General features: G+C 39.3%; 1 protein-coding gene across 1 annotated transcript in view; it reads left to right on the top strand.

Annotated features, from left to right (window-relative positions):
- LOC127957904 (astrotactin-2-like) overlaps positions 1 to 27,630 on the top strand; it is a 489,389-nt gene that overhangs the window by 177,344 nt on the left and 284,415 nt on the right. The gene's annotated exons all lie outside the window — the stretch shown is intronic.

Here is a 27,630-nt window from a genome sequence, read left to right on the forward strand (position 1 = left end):
ATAGTAGATGTCCTGCGTGGAAATACTGGCCTTGTTTCAGGGTTCAGTAAGCATTTACAGTGACAGCATCAGATATGTGTTTACCGCTGTGAGAAGGGACCAGTAGAGAGGAGTGCTGGCATGAGACCTCAGGTTTTTCTGAGAGAAAGTGATGGCCTTTGCTCTCACCCTCATTCTGGTCAGATAGATACTCATGTTCTGTGTGTTTGTCTGCAGGTAGGGCTGTTAGGGGCTTTGTAAGCTCTGGATGTGCTCAGGGTGTCAAACACAAAAACACGTCACTTTTATTAGATAGACTCGAAGGCTTTCTCACACATATACCGACAGTCACTGATACCCGTATGCACACTGTTTCTCAGATATAAGGTGTTAAAACTCTTACATGCAAAACAAAATCTTAGTGATTTTTTATATATATATATATATATATATATATATATATATATATATATATATATATATATATATATATATATATATATATATAATAATTCAATGATAAGCAAAAATTTATAATAGTTTTATTTGTAGAGAATATATGAAGATTCCGGATTCAAAAGCCTCTAAGTGCCCTCTGAAATCTTCATCTAAAATTACCATTTATATTTAGTTCTTTCACTTTAATGGCATAGAAAAGGACCTATACATTGCCATTAAAGCAAGATTACTGGACCTAAACATAGAAGCCTGATAAAAATGCTAATTTTAGAAGAACATTTCAGATGTCACTTTTCATATATTATATTAAATATAAGTGTGCTTTGTGTCACTGGCAGGTTATCCTTTAATTTATTTGAAGCATATATGTGAAAAATAAGAAAAACAATCTACTTTAAAGGTAACATATCATGAAAATCTGACGTTTCCAGGTTTTAAGTGCTACAGTATAATCAGGTCCCTGGTGCATCTACCAACAAAGGAAACGTGAAACATATTCACCCAGTAACATTGTTTTGGCAAGCCTTTTTCTTCAAGCATCTGAAAAAAACCAAGCATGTCTGATTTCGCTCACCTAGTGATGTTGCAAAGGGATCTCATTAAAATTTTACCAACCCTTAATCTGTAAGTTTCCACCCATGGCACCATCATTTTGATTTCACAAGCGACAACCGTGTACCAGCTCTAATGCTATGATGAAAGTTTGGAGCAAAACATGCTAACTGTTCTGTCTTTGGCTGCACAGATGAGCACGGAACACTATATAAAGTCCCAGGCTCAGAGGTAACAAGACAACAGTGGATTTATTGATTTATTTACTATATATTGCTGCTGCCACACAGACCTGCAATTTATTTCCCAGCTGTAACTCGTGTGTTTTAAACATAAACTTGAGAATGAAAACTTAGTTTAGTACTCACATGCTGTGACAGCCACTTTCTGTCCATGTGCTTTGGATGTGTGCGCTCAGAAAACCGTATATCAGAAGTTTAAACTAAAATGGTTTAAAATGCATGATTTCATCACGCTAAATATGATAATCAGGACCAAAACAGCTGTAAACTATTAGTGTGTTTCTCTTTTTGTCGCTTTCATGGTGGCTGGGACTTGTTGGTGAATAGATATTTGCACGAGAATATATTATAAAAACACTAATATCACCATTGGTCTATTGATGCAGGCATGTATTTATTCATTTATTTGCTAACTTGCATGCACACACAGTATATTGTAGTTGCTCAGGTCTGCTGCCTGACTCAAGCCTGATGAAACCTCTAGTCCATTCATATTGGACATAAAGCCAATTTTTTATCTTTTTTCCCAGAATACTTTCTTTTATCTGACATATGGACTCGTGAATGAAAACTGTCTTTGGTTGTGGCTGGTGTGAGGCTGATAATTGCTCTCAGCTGGAGCATATGGCTAATGCTGCTAACACTGAGAAGCACTCAGAAATGGATCATCTTCGCCGGATGCAGAGAAAGATCTATTTGGTAATGTTTATTAGTCTGTTGTCTAAGCAATATGGAGCTAGGCATCAATGGTGTTGTAAATGTATAGATGGGCGTAATCGATCAGCATAGCAGTACGTTTGGTGCACTGTAAAAAATGATTGTGAATTTAATGGTAAAAGACTGTTATAATGCTACAGTAAAAACCTGTCACATGGTTAATGGTAAGTTCCCCTACTATATACAGTGAAAAACTGTATTGGGCATTGCATGTAATTTTACGATAGTATAAAGTTTTTGGAAGTGATATAAAACACTGATTTTCAATGGAGGGTTTTACAGTGAGTAAATGGAATGGATCCCAGAATGCCCTATGTTACATTATGTTACATCTGATGTTATTAAATGAATGTTTATTGCATTATTTCAGTGCCTTGTGTCACCATGATGGCGTTTAGTGTTTGTGTGAATCACACTGTGCACCTATTATGTATGTTAGTATTTAAAAGCTACTTGTGATGGGCATTTTTGATCATCATATGACTTTATCATTACTGCCTGCGTTTGGTGGTTATCATTGTATTACAAAGTTACAAACAGATCTCAGTACTTCAATAAGGTAGTATATTAACATTATATCAGTTAATGAAATTATGGTATTTCAATGTAAATTTAAGTTAAAACCATAAATTATAAAATGTTACTACCGTATTTTACCAAAACTGCCTTTTTTTTTTAGTTTTGAGTGATTCAGGTTAATAATAACTAGAGCAAAACTAAATTTGACATATTCTTAAAATATGTGTGGTGCTTGCTTATTTTGTCATACAGCATACATACAATATAATTCTTATTCCTTTAAAAAAAGAAAAAAAAAAGCAGCTTCTAGACACATGAATTGAATTCTGAAGTTTGTTATATTATGTTACAAGCAAGTTTGCAAAGTTAAATGGTTCAGAAATACAAGGTTTAAAATGTGCAGAGAAAACGAAGTATAAAAATAAAAGCTCATTATGAGTAAAAGGTTTTTTATTACAGCTTGCAGATCTTTGCTTCACTACCAGCTTTTTGATTCACGGGGGGCAGATGTGCTGAAACGCAGCAAAAGTGTCATGCATATGCTTGACAAATCTGAGCACATTTTCTGGCCAAAATGGGTAATTTTTCAAACCGTTATGAAATACACAAACTTTGGGCTAAAGTATGACAGACATAAATTATGAACTCTCACATACATTTCCTGTATAAATCTGTGAAGTCCCGCAGAGAGGAGTTTGTAGATCTGCATTTGTGTTGAGTAGGTGTTGGATCTGTATGTGTAAGTGTTGGCAGTCGGGGTGCGTAATGTGATGAAAAAAATAATACTAATAATAATAATAATTATATATATATATATATATATATATATATATATATATATATATATATATATATATATATATATATATATATATATATATATATATCTTTCAGGTTTTTAAAGATATGCAGTATGTATCTTGATATTTATCTAATAGCTCATTGAGACTAGACAGCTGTTGTAGGCAACGAGATTCAAAATGTTTATTACAAGCCATATCAAAAGCCTAGTATCAATATTTTTTTCACCTTGATTTTTATTGAGTAAACATAGAATATTTAATTGTTGTCATTGACATAAATCAATTTGACAATAAATAAATAAAGTAAAAGCCTATTTTATAGCATACAAAGTTTAAGGTCCACAAGATTTAAGTTTTTGAAAAATATAACTTTTGCTGAACACTGCAATTATTTGTAAAAAAAAAAGAAAAAAAAAAAAAAAAAGAAAAAATGAAAACATTAATATTGTTAAATATTAATACAATTTAAAATAAGTTTTATTATTATTATTATTATTATTATTATTATTATTATTATTATTATTATTATTATTTTGTATGTTTTGTTTTTTCATGTAAATATATTGTAAAATGTAATTTATTGCTGTTTAAGTTCAGGGAACTTGATGACCAAGTTAAACTACATTTCAGATAATCCCACTCTTTGCTAAATCATGGTGTAAACCCATGTCTGGCTGATTTATTGCTTTCTCTCAATGAAAGTGCCGGTAATGAATGCTCTATGTTGGTGTGCATATATATGTAGGCGAGTGTTTTTTGGCTCTGTTTAAGCATGTGGATGCCTCTGTCACAGTGCTTGTGTCTCGCTTGTGTTTGTCGCAGACAGATTAGCCTTGCACTGACAATCACTTTAGAAATAATTTCAGCTGCAGCTCTGCAGCGTTGCTGGAAGCCAGAAACCACTGACAGCCGCCTTTAAATGACACAGATGAATGGACAGGTTTTACATGAAGATGCAACACAGATATACTCTCACAACATTATTCTGCTCACTTTCCTGCTTTAAATATGATACACACAGAGCATCAATCCTCCCCCAGCTCTTTATAAATTACCTGTGACGACTTCCTTCCCACATGCACTTTCTGCTCTGAATGTATCTGCAGGCTGCTCTTGCTCAGAACTTTTATTAGTCTGGCACATGATGCCAGTTGCTGGGCAGCTGTGGTGTGGTTAAAGCAAAGGGTTAACTGTCACAGACTTTACATAGTTATGTCATTTTCACCATTTGAAAGTTCGGAAGTGCTAAAAACTATTGTTCTGTTGTTTGGTGCAAAAATAGCATACTTTAATTTAAAGCTAAGTTAAGTCTCTCTCTTAGGAAAGAAAACTTGGCAAATGGGATCTTTTTTAAGATATAGATGTTTCGGTAACGCTTTAAAATAATGGTCCGTTGTTAATAAGTAACTACGCAGGAAGTAATAGGTAGTACTACATTAACACTTAACTTAATACTATTAACTAATATAGAAGCAAGATTAACTAAGCAGTAAGTAATAGCTCATTTAGGACATAGGTAGTTCCTTATTAGTTATTTGATAATTACTAAAGAAAAATATCGTCATTGAGAACTACTTTGGAACTATGGCCAACTAATGAAGAATAACCAATTAATTACTAATCACAACAGCTACGTCTATAAAGTGAACAATTAGCTTCTTTATGGAAACGTATATATATATATATATATATATATATATATATATATATATATATATATATATATATATATATATATATATATATATATAGCCTATCCATATGATATATTTTATGAGCTCCATTAAGTTCAATGTCTCCAACTCTAATAACTTTAACGTTAGTAATATCATGCTGGGGAGGGCTTCTCTTTAGGAAGTGACAATAAGTAATGATGTTCTCTTGTCAAAACATCTTTGCATCCTTCACATTGACTGCATTTATAGTGTTAAGCACAAAACAACATCTTCCAGATTACAATGTCTGGTAGAATATCACTAGTTCCTCACAAAAATATATGGCTGTACAGTATGTGTCAGATAATTTTATTGTAAATTACTTGTGAAATCCATTACTCATTACTCAAGTGTTATCTTGTCAGTCCGCAGGAACTACTATAGTGATCTGGCCCATTATTTTAAACTGAAAAACATGTCAACTCCTGACTAATTGCTCAAGCGTTACCTTGTCAGTCCGCAGGAACTACTAGTGATCTGGCCCATTATTTTAAAGTGAAAAACATGTTAACTCCTGACTAATTACTCAAGCGTTACCTTGTCAGTCCGCAGGAACTACTATAGTGATCTGGCCCATTATTTTAAAGTGAAAAACATGTTAACTCCTGACTAATTACTCAAGTGTTACCTTGTCAGTCCGCATGAACTAACGTTACTAGTGATCTGGACCATTTATTTTAAAGTGAAAGATTTTTTATTTTAAAGACAACATTTCTTAAAACTACATAACGTTACTGTTATAAATAAACAAATAACAAACAAACAAACGTAACGTTAATCATTTATTTTTTGCGAAAATATCAAAAGTGGTACCAAAAGTAGTTCAAATGATAATGAGTTCCAGTCGCAGTCCTCTATATGGAGGTAATAGTTTTTATAGGGTACAGAGCAGAATTTAATTTATTAATCCATGAAATTATGTATCTGTCTTCTCTCCGTGAAGGCGCACTGGCGCAGTATTCAAATGTCATAAACTGAAACACAACATGTCGCAATCTGTGACGATATCAATGCCGTAAATCATGTCGTAACGTGGCGCACTGGCGCTATTTTCAAATTCATAACGAGCGCGAGCTCAGCTTTGACTGTGACGGACGCTGTTGCTGAGAATGAATATGAAGAACCATTGATAAAGGGCTGAATTTGGATATGTTCCTTGCAAACATCTGGATTCTAAAGATATGCAGTACAGCAAACAAATAAAATGGATGTGATTTGTAATTGTATGCTGTGCTTTTGTGTGTATCTATGGTTTGCAGCATGCACAGAAATGTTAGTTCCTATTAAATAGACGAGTAAACTGCTTTCAATAAATTGAATAAAAACATGTATTTGTACGTTTTACTGCTATAAATACGTATAAATTGTACGTTTATATGTGCATGAAAACGTATGTAAATATACGTGTGATAGAACCACATTTAACGTAAAATTACACACATATTCTCATGAGATCACATTGAACACTCGAGTCATGGATTTCACAAGTAATTTACAATAAAATTATCTGACACATACTGTACAGCCATATATTTCTGTGAGGAACTAGTGATATTCTACCAGACACATTGTAATCTGGAAGATGTTGTTTTGTGCTTAACACTATAAATGCAGTCAATGTTTTCATGAAGGAAGCAAATATGTTTTGACAAGAGAACATCATTATTTATTGTCACTTCCTGAAGAGAAGCCCTCCCCAGCATGATATCACTAACGTTAAAGTTATTAGAGTTGGAGACATTGAACTTAGTGGAGCTCATTAAATATATCATATGGATAGGCTATATATATATATATATATATATATATATATATATATATATATATATATATATATATATATATATATATATATATATATATATATATATACGTTTCCATAAAGAAGCTAATTGTTCACTTTATAGACGTAGCTGTTGTGATTAGTAATTAATTGGTTATTCTTCATTAGTTGGCCATAGTTCCAAAGTAGTTCTCAATGACGATATTTTTCTTTAGTAATTATCAAATAACTAATAAGGAACTACCTATGTCCTAAATGAGCTATTACTTACTGCTTAGTTAATCTTGCTTCTATATTAGTTAATAGTATTAAGTTAAGTGTTAATGTAGTACTACCTATTACTTCCTGCGTAGCTACTTATTAACAACGGACCATTATTTTAAATCGTTACCGATGTTTCTTCCAGACAGCAGTTATGTGAACTGTTGAGCAAATGCCGACTTTTGTTGAAATATCATGCTTAGATATCCCCTTCCCTTCTGTTTCTGAATAGATCTATTTTTTTTTCTCAAATTGAACTAAAACGAACAAACAAATACATACATGCAATGCAATGCAATACAATAAAGTATACAACAAACTTGTTTTATTTAAAGTAGTTGTCAAGGCATTATTTCTCATTTTTATTGTTTAACTACATGTATTCAAATAACTAAATAATAACTAATACTGAAGCTCATGTTTAGTACAGGATCAGAGAAACAAATTGGGACAACATTCATGTAAACTGCTGTTTTGCAAGGTTATTCTTCACCATCAGTGAGCAGTGTTGGGGCTGTCAAACCTCTTACAGTAGGTTTTGGAAAATAGTAGTAAACTGAGCTATTATGTAGTTGAAAAAATACAAATATTGTGGTACAAGATTATGCAGAGAGAGGGGGAAAATGGTTTTGGAAGGAGGAATCATTTAGCTGTTAAAATGTTCCACCTAAATCCTTAAGCTTTCTTTAACTGAACATAAGGAAACTTTTTTTCTCACAAACATGCCCAGCTGAATCTGTATTTGCCATATTTTACTCTTAAAACTAGTGCTTCTGCTGTTATTGTAGGAATATTAATATATATATATATATATATATATATATATATAGTCACAGGCTGAAGAATCACACGACAGGGTTTAGTGCAAAGTGAAGCCCCGGAGGGTGTATTTATTGAATGGTGCTCGGTGTAGTGCTGAATCCTGTAGTGTCCGGTGCTCATCCTCGGTGCCACGTGATCCTGTTTGCCGGCCGGCTGAGTGCAAGGGAACTTGGTGTCCGGTGCTCGGGTGGCGGGCTGGTCGATCCGCAGCTGTCTAGAGGGACAAGAGACACAACGTTAGTTTCAGTCATCTGAAGATCCTCTCTTCCTTGTGTCACCTTCAGCCACAGCGTTTATAGTCCTCTCCTCATCCGCTTCAGCTGGGACCGATCAGCCCGCTGTGATTGCGTGCAGGTAAATCTCCCTCGTTGCCAGGGCGACGCTGATAGGTGCCCAGGACACGGCTCACACTCCCCCCCCCAAGCGTCGCTCTGGTTCCTCGGGCGAGGGGGGAGGCGGGGGCTGGTGGAGGAAGAGTACCTGACAGACCTGCGAAAGCTGTCCACAGGCGGGAGAGTCCATCCGCATTGGCGTTGGCGGTTCCAGCTCGATGTCGCACGTCAAAGTGGAAGTCCTGGAGCGCTAGGAACCACCGCGTTACCCGGGCATTGGTGTCCTTAGCCCGGGCCATCCACTGCAACAGGGCATGATCGGTGAAGAGGGTGAATTTCCGTCCCAGTAGGTAATATTTCAGCTCCAGGACTGCCCACTTGACGACCAGCGCCTCCTTCTCCACTGCCGCGTATCGTTGCTCGGTGGTGGACAGCTTTCGGCTGATGTAGACCACAGGGTGCTCCTCACCGTCTTGCACCTGGGACAGGATGGCTCCCAACCCGGTGTCGGATGCGTCCGTCTGCAATAAGAAGGGACAGTTAAAGTCGGGAGCGCACAACAGTGGCTCAGACGTGAGCGCCGCCTTTATCCTTCTGAATGCCTCCTATTCCGGGGTTCCCCACTTTACCTTCTCCGGCTGTCCCTTCTTAGTGAGGTCTGTCAGGGCCGTCGCTAGGGAGGAGAAGTTGGGTATAAAACATCGATAATACCCAGCCAACCCCAAGAAGGCCCGTACCTGTTTCTTGGTGGAGGGCCTCGGGGCCGAGAGAATGGCTGTCACTTTTCCCTGTTGCGGACGGATTAGGCCCGGGCCCACCTGGAAACCGAGGTACTGTGCTTCAGGTAGGGCGAGGTGGCATTTCTTGGGGTTGGCGGTGAGCCCTGCCCGCCGCAGCTCAAGAAGCACCCTCTGGAGCTGCTCCAGATGGTCCTCCCAGGTCTCCGAGTGGATGACCACATCGTCTATGTAGGCCGCGGCGTAGGCTTGATGGGGTCTCAGCACAATGTCCATCATCCTCTGGAAGGTAGCCGGAGCCCCGTGCAGCCCGAAGGGGAGAACCCGGTACTGCCAGTGGCCAGTAGGGGTGGAGAAGGCGGTCTTTGGTTTGGCGGTCTCTGTTAACGGTACCTGCCAATAGCCCTTGGTGAGATTGAGCGTGGATATGAACCGGGCTCTCCCCAGCCGCTCCAGCAGCTCATTCACACGGGGCATCGGGTATCCGTCGAACTCGGAGACCTCGTTTAGGCGGCGGAAGTCGCTACAGAACCGGAGGGTGCCGTCCGGTTTTGGGACCATGACTATGAGACTGGACCAGGGACTGCGGGAGGGCTCGATGACCCCTAGCTTCAGCATCTCTTGCACCCCCTCTTCAACCGCGTGTCGCCGGGCCTCCGGAATTCGATAGGGCCGCTGTCGCACAATGGTCCCTTGTGGTGTGCGGACATCATGCTGCAGTAGGTTGGTCCGCCCGGGCCGTGGGGAGAACACATCGGAGAACTGACCGACCAAATGTTGAAGCTCTGTCTTCTGGGCGGCCGACAGGTGGGGGCTGACGTCAACAACCACGGGTGAGGAGGCAGCTAGGGCCGCAAGCTGAGTCCCCGTCCCCTCCCAGCGCTTCAGGAGATTGATGTGGTACAGTTGGCTTTCCTTCCGACGCCCCGGCTGGCGTACTCTGTAAGTCACGGGCCCCACCTTCTCCGCGACGATGTATGGGCCTTGCCACTTGGCGAGGAATTTACATGCCGCTGTGGGGACGAGGACTAGAACGTAATCCCCTGGCTGGAATTCCCGTGGTTGGGCCGCCCGGTCGTATCGTCGACGTTGAGCTTCTTGGACAGCCGCCAGGTGCTCCCGGACGCGGGGCATGACGCGGTCGATCCTCTCCCTCATCTCCCTCACGTGCTCGATCGTGGTTCGATGGGCGGTCGGCTGCTGCTCCCAGGCCTCTCGGGCAACATCGAGCAGGCCACGGGGCTGCCGCCCAAACAGGAGCTCGAATGGTGTGAATCCAGTGGAGGCCTGGGGGACTTCCCGGATGCCGAAGAGGACGTACGGCAGCATTTTATCCCAATCCCGTCGGTCGTCCGCAGCCACGCGGCGGAGCATCTGCTTCAGGGTTTTGTTGAACCTCTCAACCAGCCCATCGGTCTGTGGGTGGTACACGGTGGTCCGAAGCTGCTTGACCTTTAGGAGGTGGCAGAGGTCAGCCATCGTCCGGGACATGAAGGGGGTGCCCTGGTCGGTCAGTATCTCCCGGGGTATGCCGACCCGGCTGCACAGCAGGAAGAGCTCCTGGGCGATGGCCTTGGACGTGGCTTTGCGCAGTGGAATGGCTTCAGGGTACCGGGTCGCATAATCCACGATGACGAGGATGTGTTCGTGTCCCCGGGCGGACTTCGGCAGCGGCCCTACGAGGTCCATTCCTATCCGCTCAAAGGGCACCTCAATGATGGGCAGCGGGATTAGCGGAGCTGGGGGAGGAGCTTGGGGGGATGTCCGTTGACAGTCCGGACACGCCTGACAAAACCGTTTGATCTCCGCCTCCATGCCGGGCCAATGGAACCGGTCCCGGACTCGGTGAGTGTTGTTTTGCGCCCCCAGGTGGCCCGCCATAGGATGGGAATGGGCTAGCTCGATGATCGTCTGTGTCTTCGTGCGTGGGACTACCAATAGCTTGACCTCCTCCCCTCTCCGCTGTGCGACACAGTACAGCAGGCCATTCTGAACCACGAAGTGTGGGGTTGGGTGTGGTGGTGGTTGGACCTCTTTTCCCTCAACCACTCTCACCTGCTTCCAGCAGTGCTACAGCCGATCGTCCCCGAGCTGCTCCTTCATAAAACTTCCCCCACCCCGTACCTGCTGGAACACATCATAGAAAAGGTTAGCACTTTGGGGGGGGGACTCACCATCTCGGGCGCTGTCCGAAGCGAGGAGGACAGGGCGCTGTCGGGGACCCCGGCTGTGGTTCTTCCTCTTCTGGCGGTTCCCGGCAGGGCTGGCAGGGCGGGTGACTTGGGTGAGCAGTTGGTCGAAGCCTGGCCAGTCTCTCCCCAACAGCACGGGCAGGTCCCTGACTACTCCCACTTCCAATGGCCAGGTGCCAGCTCTCGTGGAGAGTGTTACTCGTCGGGTGGGCACGTTCTGGGTGTCCCCATGGACGCAGGTAATGGAGAGGCGTGCTTTGGTTCCCGTCCGTGGGGGAAACAGGGAGGACTGGACCAGGCTCACCGCACTTCCAGAGTCCAACAGCGCTGTATATGGTCGGCCGTTAATGGTAACCTCGGTCTGGGGTGCTCCTCGCGGCGGCTCCAGATGGACTGCACAGCCTGCTAGCCAGGCGCGATTGGGAGAGGGTGGTGGCTCCGTGGGCATCGGCTCATCCTGCATGCCGGGAACCGCTGACCTGCTGACTGTGCGCTGGGTGCCCTCTGGCGTGCGTCGTTCCTGGTACACCCTCCGGGGGAAATGGCGGTGCTCGCTCCCCAGCCTCTCGTCGCATCGTCATCTCCGCCAGCTCCACAGCCTCGACGAGCTCTCCCACGGTGCGTGGATTCCTCATCCCGGCCGCCTGTCGAAGGGGCCGTGGCAGGGCGCACAAATACCGGTCCACGACGACACGTTCGGCCACTTGGGCGAACCAGTGATGGGCGAGGCGGTTGAGTTCGGCAGCTTGGGCACGGGCTGGCAACCGACTATTATACTCCCAGGCTCGGAACAATTGGGCCGCGGCGATGGGGGACAAACCCACTCGCGCCAGAATTTCCTTCCGTAGTTCATCATAGGATTCCTTTTGGTGGGCTGGCATAGAAAAGTAGGCCTGTTGGGGTTCCCCGGTCAGCAATGGTGCCAGTATCCGCGCCCATTCCTCACGGGGCCAGTCCTCTCGTGCGGCGATGGATTCAAACATGCCCAGGTAATGCTCTATGTCGTCGGGGACGGTCATCTTCGGCAGGAGCTGGGTGGCTTGAGTGCGCGGGTCCGGCAGCGGGGCCCGCTGAGCAGCCGTGAAGCGGAGAGCGGCGACTTCACGCTCCGTTTCTCCTTGGCGAGCGGCCATGTGCTCGACGATCTGCTGCTGGCGAAGGCTTACTTCTGTCAGGTGCTTGAGAAGCTCTTCCATAGCTGGGGAGGGAGTCACCGCCTGACGAAGAAGCAGAGGGGGGAAAAAACAACAACTTGGTGAGTCGGTGATTCTTCAGTAAGTTGCCCGCATTCTCCACCAGTGTCACGGGCTGAAGAATCACACGACAGGGTTTAGTGCAAAGTGAAGCCCCGGAGGGTGTATTTATTGAATGGTGCTCGGTGTAGTGCTGAATCCTGTAGTGTCCGGTGCTCGTCCTCGGTGCCACGTGATCCTCTTTGCCGGCCGGCTGAGTGCAAGGGAACTTGGTGTCCAGTGCTCGGGTGGCGGGCTGGTCGATCCGCAGCTGTCTTGAGGGATAAGAGACACAACGTTAGTTTCAGTCATCTGAAGATCCTCTCTTCCTTGTGTCACCTTCAGCCACAGCGTTTATAGTCCTCTCCTCATCCGCTTCAGCTGGGACCAATCAGCCCGCTGTGATTGCGTGCAGGTGAATCTCCCTCGTTGCCAGGGCGATGCTGATAGGTGCCCAGGACACGGCTCACAATATATATATATATATATATATATATATATATATATATATATATATATATATATATATACAGTTAACACAAAGCACTCAAACAACTTTGAATAATGTTTAACATGCAAGATTTTCATTCATGTGAGGTTTTATTTCTCAAATGTTAAACGTTCAGTGTTTGTAATTAAATGTTAATGATAGTTTAACCCCAAAAAGAACATTATGTCATCATTTTTGCACCCTCAAATTGTTCCAGAAATTGAAGTTTCTTCCTTCTGTTGAGCATTAAAGTTTATTTTTATTTGTATTTTATTTAATTTTTAAACTGGTGTTGGTCCCAATTGACCAGGAGGGTTAGTTTAGGAGGGAAAACACACACACACACATACACACACGGAAGTCAATGCATGCCATTAGCTGTGTGGTTATGAACATTCTTCAAAATAATTAATTTTACAACACTTCAGCATGCTATTCTTATTAAGTGGGGGTCATTTTGTTAGGATTTATAACCCAAGCAAATTCTCTAGAAAATGTTGATGCTGGAGACTAAATGGTTCCTGATGGTTTTACACCTATTCTTCACTTAATTCTTAATTACTTTGCAGTTAACATGTGCCTTTCCTTCTCAACCTGATTTTTATTTTATTTTTGATGATCATTGACCCAATGAGAATTTTACTATCCAGTGGTCCTGTCTATGTTTGCAATTTCTGAATTGCGTTTTTTTTCTTTTCTTTTTTTTTTTTTTTCTTTTTACTGTTCATTCCAAGTTAAATCTAATGTTTGACAAATTGTATCTGTTAAAGAGATGTGCCTAATAATTATGCACACTTGAATATGAGGAGTTATTCACTTCCAGTCTTAATGGACAATTATGTATCACTTATAAATGATTGAATACATATTAATAGTAGTTATTAAAATTTATGTGGTTTGGAATTGGTAAGATGTGCTTGCAAAAAAAAAAAAAAAAAAAAAAAAAAGATCATAATATAAACGCATCTAATAGTATTGCACACACTATATAGCTATGGATAAATTACCCTGAATAGACCTGTTTATGATTCAGACCTTGAGGTGAAATAAAGGATGGAGGGAGCTTTTCAAACCAACGCTTTCTTAATCATGTGCTCATCTTTTCTTCGCTGGTAACATTTCAGGTTACTTAACTGTAACCCTGTTCCCTGATTAATGCTGATGAGTGCATATTTATTTATTTATTTATTTAATTTTGACCGGCTGTGAAGCATATGTGGTAAACTTAAACAACTCTGGCTTAAACAACCCTGGTCAGTGATGACTTTGGAATGCGTGCACATGAGTGGTTATAAATCAGCATGAAAGGACACAACTCTTTTTCAGGAAATAGTGTTACAGTCAAGTAACCCAAGGCATTCCCTATCAAAAGCCACACTCTGCTGCATTTCATTAACTCTGAAGGGGATAGGAATACTAATTCTGCTGCACTGCAAAAGTGACTGAACCACTCAAGGTTGTGTAGTCTGTGCACACAAACATTTAAGAGGTCTCAGACATGACTTTAGAATGTTGGCTCAAGGTCATGGACATACAAACTATAGAATCGGAAGAATGTGTGCGGGAAGGACCCGTCTGTCGCATCACACACTTGCTGCAAATGGACACCACCTGCCAGAGCCTTAGATGATACAACTCCCCTGGTTGAATCGGCCCTAACTCCTCGAGGCAATGTTTCTTTAAAGGTCCCGTTTTACGCGCTTTTTTGAAGCTTTGATTGTGTTTACAGTGTGCAATATAACATGTTTTCATGTTTTGCGTGTAAAAAACAGTATTTTTCACACAATTCGCCTATCTGTATACCGCTGTTTTCACTGTCATAAAAACGGGCTGATGACTTCCTTGTTCTATAAAGTCCCTCCTTCAGAAATACGTAATGAGTTCTGATTGGGCCAGCGGTTTCTGTGTTGTGATTCGACACCAGCTTAGAGCAGGCTGACCTCCTGGTAACGCAATTGGGCTCGTTTTGGAGTAGTTTTGAGAAGCAGGAGCATGTGCTGGAGATGTACTTGTAATCACAGAGCATTTTTACTGACGAGATGCGCATGAAAATCGCATTCGCTTTTTTGCACAGCCCTAACATCTAGTTAACAAAGTCATTTGAAGCACACAGTCGTTGCCCTTTGTGTAATAAGTTACAGAAACTGTTAAACGCACCAACTGAAATAATAACTTACCGGTTGTGGTCCATAAACAACGCCTTCTCCAGACAAAGAGGGAAATGCTCCATCTTTCAAGAATAATGTTTGTGCGAATCCAGCATTAAACTGATTGAGATTGAGGAAGTTGTCCTCATCAAGCTGTCCTCAGCAAAATGTTAAGTATTAATAAATTAAGTGCTTTGGGTATTCAACAATACAAGATAAAGTGCTATATAAATGCATCATTCATTCATAAGTAATGACAAGGTAAGTAGATAACAACAGAAATTCCTTTATTCTTTAACACTTATTAACCATGACTACAGTCTCTTTACTACCGTTTCTGCCAGGATGTGCATGCCTTGCCAAACACTCCTTCTGGGCTCCTCATCTCAGAAAAACCAGAGCTGGTTGGGACTGCATGGTTGACAGCCATGACACTTTAACACGGTAAAAAAAAAAAAAAAAAAAAACAACTTTACAAAAGCTTCTTCATGCCTCATGCCTCCCAGAACCGACTGACGACTGCATTAACAGAGTCACCCAATAGATCCGAGGGCAACACTGGATCACCAAGGAGGAGGAACACCCGGGTCCCTGTCTTTGATGCACGTGACATTCAACCACAGGTGCCTCTCCGTGGTGAACCATAGCAGCCATAGAATAGCCAATGGCATGGGTCTGCTTAGTCACCTGGAGAGACAGATCTATGGTCCAGCTAAGTTCTGAAAATGCCTCCTCGTTAAAGCCTCCAGTCATGCTCACATATTTCAGTAGGTTAACCTAATAAGTCCACATACACTTCCTTGTGAGAGAAGCAACTTGACGTAGCACTCTCGACCTCCATCTTTGCAGAAGCAAGAAATAAGGTGTCTTCTGCCTGATCAAAAGAAGTACCAGCTTGCACATCGGGATCGGGTACGAGGACCACCTGATCTGGTAAGAGCATGAGAGAAAGATCGCCATATCAATGCGTGAATCCCATGATCTTAATGAGGGAGTTGCGGCTCGCTCCTCTTTGAAAAAATCAAGCTGCATGTGGAGCACTTTGATGGTTAGGAAAATGCAGTACGTGCACTCTCCCTTGAATGTGAAGCCAGTATGCTCATACCACAGTCACTCAAAGCAAAAGGTATGTGGGTCATCCTCTGAGATGGGCTTTGAAAAAGTAGGCAGGCATCTCTTCACAGAATCCCTCAACAGGATGTAACTTTCTTTAACTTCCTTTTTTCCTATTTTTTTTGAAAACAAACAAAAAACTGCAAAGCAGCACAGAGTGCAAAGCATACACACAACCACATACAATACAGTCCCTGAAAAGAGAAACCAGAAGTTGTGTCCCTTTCGCATCAATTTATGACCTCTCAGGTGCACGCATTCCAATGACATCACTGACCAAAGTTTTTAAATCCAAATTATTGGCATGTTTACCTTGCATGCTTTGAAACTGGTCAAACAAAGAATGTTCTTATCAGTATTAATGAAACACAGCATATAGTCTAGCTTTTGATAGGGAACTGTGCAGATGGAAAGGGCACAAGGACATTGTCTTCTGACTGCATTCACAGGCTAATTGAAAGAATTCCAACATCATTAAAGTCAAACTGTTTCCAAATGCCTTTCTGTTTATTGCATCATGATGTGGATGAGGATGCAGCTGTGTTGAGTGTGCTAGTGTTTGACAGAGTTCATCAAACCACAGCTGTATCTGCTCATCTGTGATCATTAATTTGGTATTTGAGCCCTGCTATCATGATTTCTGTGATTGTTGTTTCACATCTGTGGTACAAATGTGTGAGATTGTGAATGGAGAGGATGTGTGCAGTGAAATACCTTTAACAACAAAATAAATGCAACTGGCATTTTGCATGGTGTTTTTTTTTTTTTTTTTTTTTTTTTTTGAGCAGCAAATCAAATTATCAGAATTATTTCTGACGGATCATGTGACTGTAGTAATGATGCTAAATATGCAGCTTTGAAATGTCAATTAATGACATTTTGTAAAAATATTTCAAAATTTTACTGTTTTGCTGTACTTTGGATCAAATAAATGCATGCTTGGTGAACAGAAGAGACTTAAAAAAATACATTAACAAGCTTACTGTTCAAAAACTTTTGACTGGTATTGTATAGGCAACTTAAATTTGTCTCTAATTTCTAGCTTTTAATTGGCTTAGAAACCTATAACTACTGGACAATAACAAATAATAAGGATTTGTTTAAATATTACAAACAATTATTATTTCATGTTTTTTTTTTTTTTATCACATACTAAGGCAGAATAGTTTCTATACTGTAAAAAAATGCTATGTCAATTAGCACTGCATTGTTTATATACTTTATTTATAACCTGCTGGAGATGACTTGAAAAACCATATATTGTCACAATTGTATGTTTAATATCTTTGTGTTTCCACACACACACACACACACGCACACACGGACACACACACACATACAAAATAAACACAACAAAAAGAAAAAGAAAACAGTCACAAAGAAAAGGTCACAAAGTCAAAAAGGCTCTACACGATCCCAGTCTAGGAATATCTAGCATAACGATTGGTAATTTTATAAATAATAATAATAATAATAATAATAATAATGTATATACTTTTTAACCACAAATGCCTAGCTCTGCAGTGTATGTGTGACTTCACAAATTACGTAATCACATTGGAAAGGTCACGTCTTGTTAGTTCTTTGCCTGTGTACTCTGGTTCAGAAAGGTGGGGTAGGGTGAAAAACTCTCATTCTCTCCTCCAACTTCAAAATCGTCCATCATCCTTGTTTTGCCATTTTTTGAAAAGGGCGTTTGGCTTTTTTTGCACTTAACTTTGTAAACAATGGGTTGGTACTCCCACCTACATCATGCATGACCTTTCCAACATGACTACGTAATGTGTGACGTCGAGCTCAACTCAACTCAACACAACTCAACTCAGTCATTCAATAGTGCAAGGTTTTCCTTCCAACAATTCTTTCTGTTGACTTGAGGAATCACTGCTGCTGCTTTCTGACTTGATTTTACAGATTACATGTTTTTTTCAGCATTTGTCTCAATAAATAATTCTAATGAATGAGCTGGTTTGATAAATAACCACTGTTAAGTGTAGATACTGTCACCAATCTTATGTGCAACAGTTCATTTGGATGCAAATGCGAATGTGTTTCCAAAATAACTTATAAAATGTTTAGCTTTCTTTAGCCTGCAGCCTGTACATACCATTATTAATATGGGCAGTCACAATCTCTCTATAAATTACATTATCTCGCTCTCTCCCTCTCTCTCTCTCTCTCTCTCTCTCTCTCTTTAACTGTGAATTTGACTAATGAGCTATATATTAAATACCTTGTCAGGGACGCAGGTACCTGGAAATCACACACACACACACACACACACACACACACACACACACACACACACACACACACACACACACACACACACACACACACACACACACACACACACACACACACTCATACACACACACATTCTATCAACCTACACCAACCCTACACCTACACCTAACCCTAACCCTTACAGGAAACTTTTTGCATTAAAATAAATAAATAAACCAATTTTACAAATTAGGATGTTCCCAAAGGGAGATTTTGTCAGGTTTAGCTCACTTTTGGACTCAAATTTCCCCCCCAAAATATGGTTAAGTTGGTACACACCCACACACATCTAGCTACATTCATTGTAGAATAGCCAATGCATGCACACCTGTGACTGCACTTGAGTTTGAATCTATATGAATGTGCTATGTTGCCTGGCAACTGTAGTAAAGAAGGTTTATTACTTGGTGGAAGAGATTTTTATTATTATTATGATTTTTTTTTTTTCATAAGTTCATATATTGGTGTCTTGATCATATTTGAGCACAAAAACATTATTTGTACATTTTCCATGGAAAGCTTTGTTTCCTAAACTTTTCAGATGCATGTTTGTCTGACATTTTATAAATGTTACTACTTCTCAAATCATCTATGAATGAATTAATGAATTTGGTAGGGGTGCTATTACACATCTTCGAGGGAATACTGAATCTCTGGATCAACACATGGTGAAGAAGAAGCAGAAACAAGTGGTTGCATATGTAAGCATGTTTTATAATGAGAATATTGAGAAGATCTCACACTGTGGCGTTAGCAGATGGACTGTGTCTCAGTCACTGATGGATGCTGCTGGGGACGTCCAGTCAAAGACAAGGTTAAGGCAAAAATCACAATCCCCTCAGAACATCCCTGATCTCTGACTGAACTCAACCCCTCAGCGACTGCAAGCAAATGTGAAAATGTCAAGCAGGTGAAAGAAGAAACATTTAGCTGTTAAAATTTCCACAGAAATCCCTGCAGCTGTCTTCAAAGCACACAATTCAACTCACTCTCACACAAACATTCACTGCTGAAATTGTCTTTACCACATTGCATTCTGATCACTACTTCTTCTGCTGTTCAGCAATAACAGTAGCCTATCTATCCTCCAGCTAACATACCATGTTTTTGGACCATGATTTTTGGATAATTTTATGGAAAGGTTCTCTCAACATAAAAAAAAAAAAAAAAAAAAAAAAAAAAAACGTTATGTTTATCTAGACTTTCATCATATCCAGAGATCAGTACTTATAATTATTATTTGTTTCAGATTATTCAGAGATCATCCACAATCAATGTCTATATGGTGTTTCAAAATCATAAGATATAACATTATTTATTTATTTATTTATTCCTGGCATGGTTCTTTGTGTTGTGAAGTTATGTACATAATGTTCGGAGAACATCAGGTTTTTATCTTTTGTATTACACACACACACACACACATACTTTTTTTTAGAAGTTAACTCTTTTTCACTTCAACAGTAATCTGTTTGTATTAATCTGGTTTTAATAGTTTTATTTTTAAATATACTAAATGTAAGCCTGTGTTTCAAAGCATTCAAGATATATGACCGTTCAAGTTGGACATTTCTATACATTTCTATAAAGTTGAAAAGGTCTATACACAAAAATAGTAAATAAATTTGTACTACTGTATAAATATAATTTAGGACCATAAATCCCCTAGAAATACAGAATGTTAAATTTAAAATATTACTAAATTAAAAATAATTAATTTTATTGGAAGATAATAATAATGATGATATATTATTATTATTATTATTATTATTATTATTATTATTATTATTATTATTATTATTATTATTATTATTATATCTGGAACATTTCCTCCTCATGCATCCACATTTCTAAATACTGACTAGATGTTGCAGATGTGTAAATATGGCCAGTCAATATTGCATAGGTGTTTTTGCAGATGAGTTTCAATAATCATTCAAAGGACATCAGCTAGTCAATCATGCTGAACTAACCATCACTGACATCACCTCAGCAGACCCCTTCACTCAGTAAACGATTCAAGGGAAATCACTCTCATTTATGGCACATTCCATTTACTGAATTATCGGTGGCTTTAATGAATTGCTCAGCCGTAATAATTGCATTTGCATAATGTCTTTTCTGGTTCATTTCCGCCCTTACATGTGTTAGTAATTACTGAAGTGCCGGCGTGCTATGAACCTTCTGATATTTTTCCCCACAAAAACTTTACCTTTTCCTTACAAGTATGTTTTTGTGATATATATATATATATATATATATATATATATATATATATATATATATATATATATATATATATATATATATATATATATATATATATCATTGTGTGAAAATAAATGCTTTCTCTAGTTTATGTTGGCCACAATTATTGGCACCCAATTATTGCAATGTCCTTTTCCCCAAGATAGCATTCTCCTATAATGCCTGAAGGGTTTGGAGAACACCTGATAAAAGATCAGAGATCATTCTTCATCCAGAATCTCTCCAGATCCTTCAGACTCACAGTTCCATGTTGGTACTTCTTCTCTTCAGGTCAGAGGACTGGGACAGCCATGGTAGAAGCTTCATTTTGTGCTCAGTGACTGATTTTTGCGTTAATTTTGATGTTGGTTTTAGAATAATCTCTTGATGGAAGATCCAAACAAGGTCCATTATAAGATTCCTAACAGAGGCAGTCAGGTTTAGATTTTTTTTTTATTTGTTGGTATTTGAAAGAATCCTGAACAATATGTCCAGGACTTCCTGTAGAAAAACATGCCCACTAAATTAAAGATCCAACATTAAAGATCCAATGACGTACTTTTTTATGTCCGTTTGTACTAAACCCATCTAATGGGTTTGCTGCCAAGAAGTTTATTTATTTATTTATTTATTTATTTTTATCTGACCATAGAAGCCAGAGCCATTTGAAGTTCCAATCGTGTCTGACAACTGAATATGCTGGAGTTTGTAACTGGATGAGCGAGGAACATTTTTCTTGAAACCCTCCCGATACAACATGTGGTGACGTAAGGGCTGTTTGATATTTGTTTTTAGGCTTTCAGACCCCAGGCCTCAGCTAATCTCTGCAATTCTCCAGCTGTGGTCCTTGTAGAGTCTTTAGCCACTCAAACTCTCCTCCTCACCTTGCATTAGGATGATATAGACACACGTCCTCTTCCAGATTTGTAACATATGTAGTTGATTGGAACTTCTTAATTATTGTCTTGATGGCGCAAATGGGGATTTTAAACTTTTTAGCTCTTCTCTTACATACATTTTATATTTTGTGAAGCTCAACAATCTTGTTCTGCACATCAGAAATATATTATTTGATTTTACTCCCTGTGATGGATGATTAAGGGGTATTTGGCCTTTGTGTTCCTCATATTTATAATCAAGTTGAACAGCAAGTCATTTTTTAAGCTCCTCGTCACCCTGGTGTGCTAAAAAAAAAATGTAAATACAGTATTGTTCAAAATAATAGCAGTACAATGTGACTAACCAGAATAATCAAGGTTTTTAGTATATTTTTTATTGCTACGTGGCAAACAAGTTACCAGTAGGTTCAGTAGATTGTTAGAAAACAAACAAGACCCAGCATTCATGATATGCACGCTCTTAAGGCTGTGCAATTGGGCAATTAGTTGAAAGGGGTGTGTTCAAAAAAATAGCAGTGTCTACCTTTGACTGTACAAACTCAAAACTATTTTGTACAAACATTTTTTTTTTCTGGGATTTAGCAATCCTGTGAATCACTAAACTAATATTTAGTTGTATGACCACAGTTTTTTAAAACTGCTTGACATCTGTGTGGCATGGAGTCAACCAACTTGTGGCACCTCTCAGCTGTTATTCCACTCCATGATTCTTTAACAACATTCCACAATTCATTCACATTTCTTGGTTTTGCTTCAGAAACAGCATTTTTGATATCACCCCACAAGTTCTCAATTGGATTAAGGTCTGGAGATTGGGCTGGCCACTCCATAACATTAATTTTGTTGGTTTGGAACCAAGACTTTGCCCGTTTACTAGTGTGTTTTGGGTCATTGTCTTGTTGAAACAACCATTTCAAGGGCATGTCCTCTTCAGCATAGGGCAACATGACCTCTTCAAGTATTTTAACATATGCAAACTGATCCATGATCCCTGGTATGCGATAAATAGGCCCAACACCATAGTAGGAGAAACATGCCCATATCATGATGCTTGCACCTCCATGCTTCACTGTCTTCACTGTGTACTGTGGCTTGAATTCAGAGTTTGAGGGTCGTCTCACAAACTGCCTGTGGCCCTTGGACCCAAAAAGAACAATTTTACTCTCATCAGTCCACAAAATGTTCCTCCATTTCTCTTTAGGCCAGTTGATGTGTTCTTTGGCAAATTGTAACCTCTTCTGCACATGCCTTTTTTTTAACAGAGGGACTTTGCGGGGGATTCTTGAAAATAGATTAGCTTCACACAGACGTCTTCTAACTGTCACAGTACTTACAGGTAACTCCAGACTGTCTTTGATCATCCTGGAGGTGATCATTGGCTGAGCCTTTGCCATTCTGGTTATTCTTCTATCCATTTTGATGGTTGTCTTCCGTTTTCTTCCACGTCTCTCTGGTTTTGCTCTCCATTTTAAGGCATTGGAGATCATTTTAGCTGAACAGCCTATCATTTTTTGCACCTCTTTATAGGTTTTCCCCTCTCTAATCAACTTTTCAATCAAAGTACGCTGTTCTTCTGAACAATGTCTTGAACGACCCATTTTCCTCAGCTTTCAAATGCATGTTCAACAAGTGTTGGCTTCATCCTTAAATAGGGGCCACCTGATTCACACCTGTTTCTTCACAAAATTGATGACCTCAGTGATTGAATGCCACACTGCTATTTTTTTGAACACACCCCTTTCAACTAATTCAACTAATTGCCAAATTGCACAGCCTTAAGAGCGTGCATATCATGAATGCTGGGTCTCATTTGTTTTCTGAGAATCTACTGAACCTACTGGTAACTTGTTTGCCACGTAGCAATAAAAAAATATACGAAAAACCTTGATTATTCTGGTTAGTCACATTGTACTGCTATTATTTTGAACAATACTGTATTTTACTCATAAGAATTTCTAGGGGTGCCAATAATTGTGGCCAACATGCATTGGGGAAAAACATTTATTTCATAGTGTAAGTTTCCCCCCACTTCAGTTGTTATACATCAATTAAGGGTTAAAATTTAGTGACTTTTTTGAATGAAAGATCAAAAAGATAAACCTTTACTCATATTTACCAAGAGTAAGATACTCTCTCTCTCTCTCTCTCTCTCTCTCTCTCTCTCTCTCTCTCTCTCTATATATATATATATATATAATGAATGGGGCGGGGCCAAGAGGCATGGCAAAGAGGCCAGTGGAGTCCCACAGAGGAGCTATGGAGTGATTAGAGTGCAAAATGAGAGAGGACCAGGCCTGAACAATTTATGTTGTTTTGGATCGTCCATGAGGGGCTGTTGTGCTATTTTTTAGTCTTGTGTTTATTTTTTTATTTAAGTTATTTTTAAATGTTCGCCGGATCCTGCCTCATCCTGCCTTGTTACAATATTGTATATACATATTCTAATATGTATAGTAATATTTTTGAGCACCAGACTACATACCTACCCTAAACCTGAGAACATATTCTCAGCAATATAAAACATGTAACAGGCAAAAACAAGTTCAGTCATGGGTATTTATTGGACAACCTGAGCAGAAAAGACTATAGAAGTTGCTCTATTTCAAGTCTTCTGAAGCCATACAACATTGTTGTGTGTGAAACTTATCATAATACAGTCGGTCACAAGACATACAAGAGCCAATTGCATTTCACAATGAAGGATGTAAGACTTTTCTTTATGCCACAACTTGTGCATTTCACAACAATTGTGTTTGTGACTTAAGCTTTGCGGCTGTAGATGGTGATCATTTTGGGTTTGTTTCTCACATAAATCTATCGATTGGTTTCAAAAGACTTAAAATATTTCTGATTTGTGAGTAAATTGTGAGTGTAGTTATATATGTTTTATATTGATAAATGTTTAGTTTTGGGTTAAGGGTTGGGTTTAGACTATTTCAAAATGTCTAAAAAAAAAGGGAGAAAGAAAAAGAATGACATAATATCCAACATGCATGTAAAGTATCAGGAACTGACTATGCTCAAACTCCATTAGGCTCTTCCCATGAGCAACGACCTGGCCAGATCGATCAGTGTGGCTTGTCAGTTTTCATCTGTGTGATTTTTCCAGATGCAAAAAGGTCTCTGGCTTCATTACCCTTTAAGAGTCACTGAGAAGGAAAGAGACTTACACAACCAACCTTCAGCAAACTCTGCTGGCCTCTGCTTCTGAACTGAGCTTCATTGGGCTTTATTTTTTCGGTGGCCTTGGTTCTAGAAGTAGGATGTTTTGCTAAAATACGTTTTCAATATGTTTCAAACCAACCAACTTAACCAACAAACAAACTTCAATTTGATTCAAAAGTATGCTTATTTCTCTGGTCGTTCAGTCATTTTTTTTTTTTTTTTCAAGTTCAAAATGAAGCTGAAATCACATTGATTTTTAGCGTCCACAGAAGCAAATTTCCTAAAGTGTGATTGTAATTTTGTCTGCTGGCCTCATTCATTTGATGACAGCACTGATTACCCCTGATGGATCCTTTCACAATTAATGGCCTTTGTGTAATTATCTCCTCCTCGTCAAGCTGCCTCTCTTTCTGTATGTCATGTTGTGTGTGTGTGTGTGTGTGTGTGTGTGTGTGTGTGTGAAGAGATGCCAGTGTTTGGCACTTTAAAACACATGTACTGTAGTTAAAATAGCAGAGGCGTCGATGGTTCACCATATGTCATGAGAACGTGACGTTCGGATTCGTACTTGAAGATGTGATAAAACTAAAGATATTTCAGTTGAATGCTTATGGGAAACTTTAAAGACATACAGATTTTATGAATCCATTTAGATTAACGCTATATTGAATTTGTGGAATTAATAAATTGATTTTATTGTATCCTTAATGAGATTAATTAAATGTGGTTATTACCATCACATTTATTTAATGCATTTTCTTAATTTTAAAGTATAACAGATGATTTCTGGTTCATTCAACTCACAGGATTCCATCACTTTATTCATAACATTTTAATGCTGATTTACATAAATATAGATATAAATTAGGCAATGCAGATCAAACATTTATATAATATATTGCACTATAATTTAACAATACAAATGCAGCAAGGTTGAATGTAAATTATATGTTTGGATAGTTTTAAAAGTTGGCAATCCTTACCTACCATTCATTTGATTTCAAACCCATGAGAGTTGTGTTAATGAAGCGAAACCAGTGGCCAGAGCAAAACTACCTTCATGTCAGCAAGCTAAATGAGGCTATAATAGTTTGACAGATCTTGTGGTGTGACTCACAAGCTTTTTCTCCTCTCAAATGAAGTTCAAATTAAATCTGTGCCACTGGCCCCATAAATACATACAAATGATGATATAACGGCGCTCTTAGTGTGTTTGATGGCTGCTGCTGGAGAGATTTGCCGGCAGTATACTCATATGGTGCTAGTCTAACAGCTATATTTGTAATGGGAAAAGGCCAATATGTTTTTATAGGATCACTCATTTTTAAAAAACGAAAACACCTCTTTCCAGTCTGACCCTCTTGCCATTACAATCCTCACACTGTGTGTATGGAATTGATGCATGTTCTTCAGGGAGTGATTCAGGACAAAATCTGCATTAAGAGCCAATTTAGCAGCAGAGTCCAGTGTCCCACAGCTCTGTATGTTATCAGTGTGAGAGTTGCAGAGCCACGGCTGGCATGCACACCACAAAGATACATTCATGTTTCATCAGGCCTGTGGCAAGAGCGGCTATAGATAGCAGATCTCCTTGCTCAAGCAGAGCAGCAGAACAGAACAAGAGCAGATAATGCCAAAAACACAGTGGCTGGCTCATGTCTACTGTACTGTACTGTACTGTATGTATGCATCGTATATGGGCATTAGATATCAGATTAATGTTAAATATTATCATTACATTTAAAGATAATTGCTTATTTGTTTTCTTCATCACAATATCACCATTTAGTGAAAATGCATTGACAAATTGTAAATAATTTCATGACTTTGGTTTTAGTGGATATTGCCAGTTTCTTTTCTTTTGATCTGTCTATTCATAAGGTTTCACTCACGTGGTTACTTGTTATGGCCGCCATCTTTAGAACCTTGCGTAGCCTCTCCTAGGGGTGTTTGATTCCAGGTTTTTTGGAATCGACTCTGACTCCTGACACTCACCATAGGAGTCAATGGAATCTTCGGGCCCTATCATACATCCGGTACAATGCGGCGCAAGTATTTTTTCTACTGTAGTTTCAGCCTGACGCAGTTCTCATTTTCCCATCCTGTGCCACGTTGTTTAAATAGCAAATGCGTTTGCGTCCATTGTGCGCTCATCTGCATGCTGGTTTGAAAACGAGGTGTGTTCTGGTGCATTGCTGGCGCGTTGCTATTTTGAAGAACTGAAAATAGAATGCACCACAGACCAACTCATACCTGGTCTAAAGTCTGGAACAATATATATATATTTTTTTTGCTATTTAAAGAGTGCGTTAGTATAGGCAGGTCTACAATGCAAGTACAAGCAGCTTATTAAACACTCAGGAATTCACAGCAGCACACAAACCTGCCAAATATATATATATAAGGATTACAATGCAAAATAATGTTGTGTTTGCTACATAAATATAAAAATGCCTACATATTGCCAGTTCACCTTTTAATTTAAAGTAACACCAATTGGATATATTTAAGCATACACATGACCTAAAATAGAGCAGGAAAAGTGCATTAAAGTTAGTCATTTTGTTGCCATCATTTACATTTTTCATTTCACTCCATAATATTTATATTTTATATTTATGTACTATTTTTTTTATTTCTAATTTTTTTTGCACTTTCAATGAACCCCATATTTATAATACATTATAAGGGTATTATTAAGACATTACAATGAATGCATAATGCATTATTTAAAATAATAATAATTATTATTATTATTATTATTATTATTATTATTATTATTATTATTATTATTATTATTATTATTATTATTATCAACTAATGAATAATCATAGGAACATTTATAATACATCATAATATTTATGTATTTGTGGTTATAAGATTTAGAATATGACTATTTATAACACACAATCAACACCATATTAAATCTAGCTCATTT

Source organism: Carassius gibelio, chromosome B5 (assembly GCF_023724105.1).
Source record: "Carassius gibelio isolate Cgi1373 ecotype wild population from Czech Republic chromosome B5, carGib1.2-hapl.c, whole genome shotgun sequence".
Lineage (NCBI taxonomy): Eukaryota > Metazoa > Chordata > Actinopteri > Cypriniformes > Cyprinidae > Carassius > Carassius gibelio.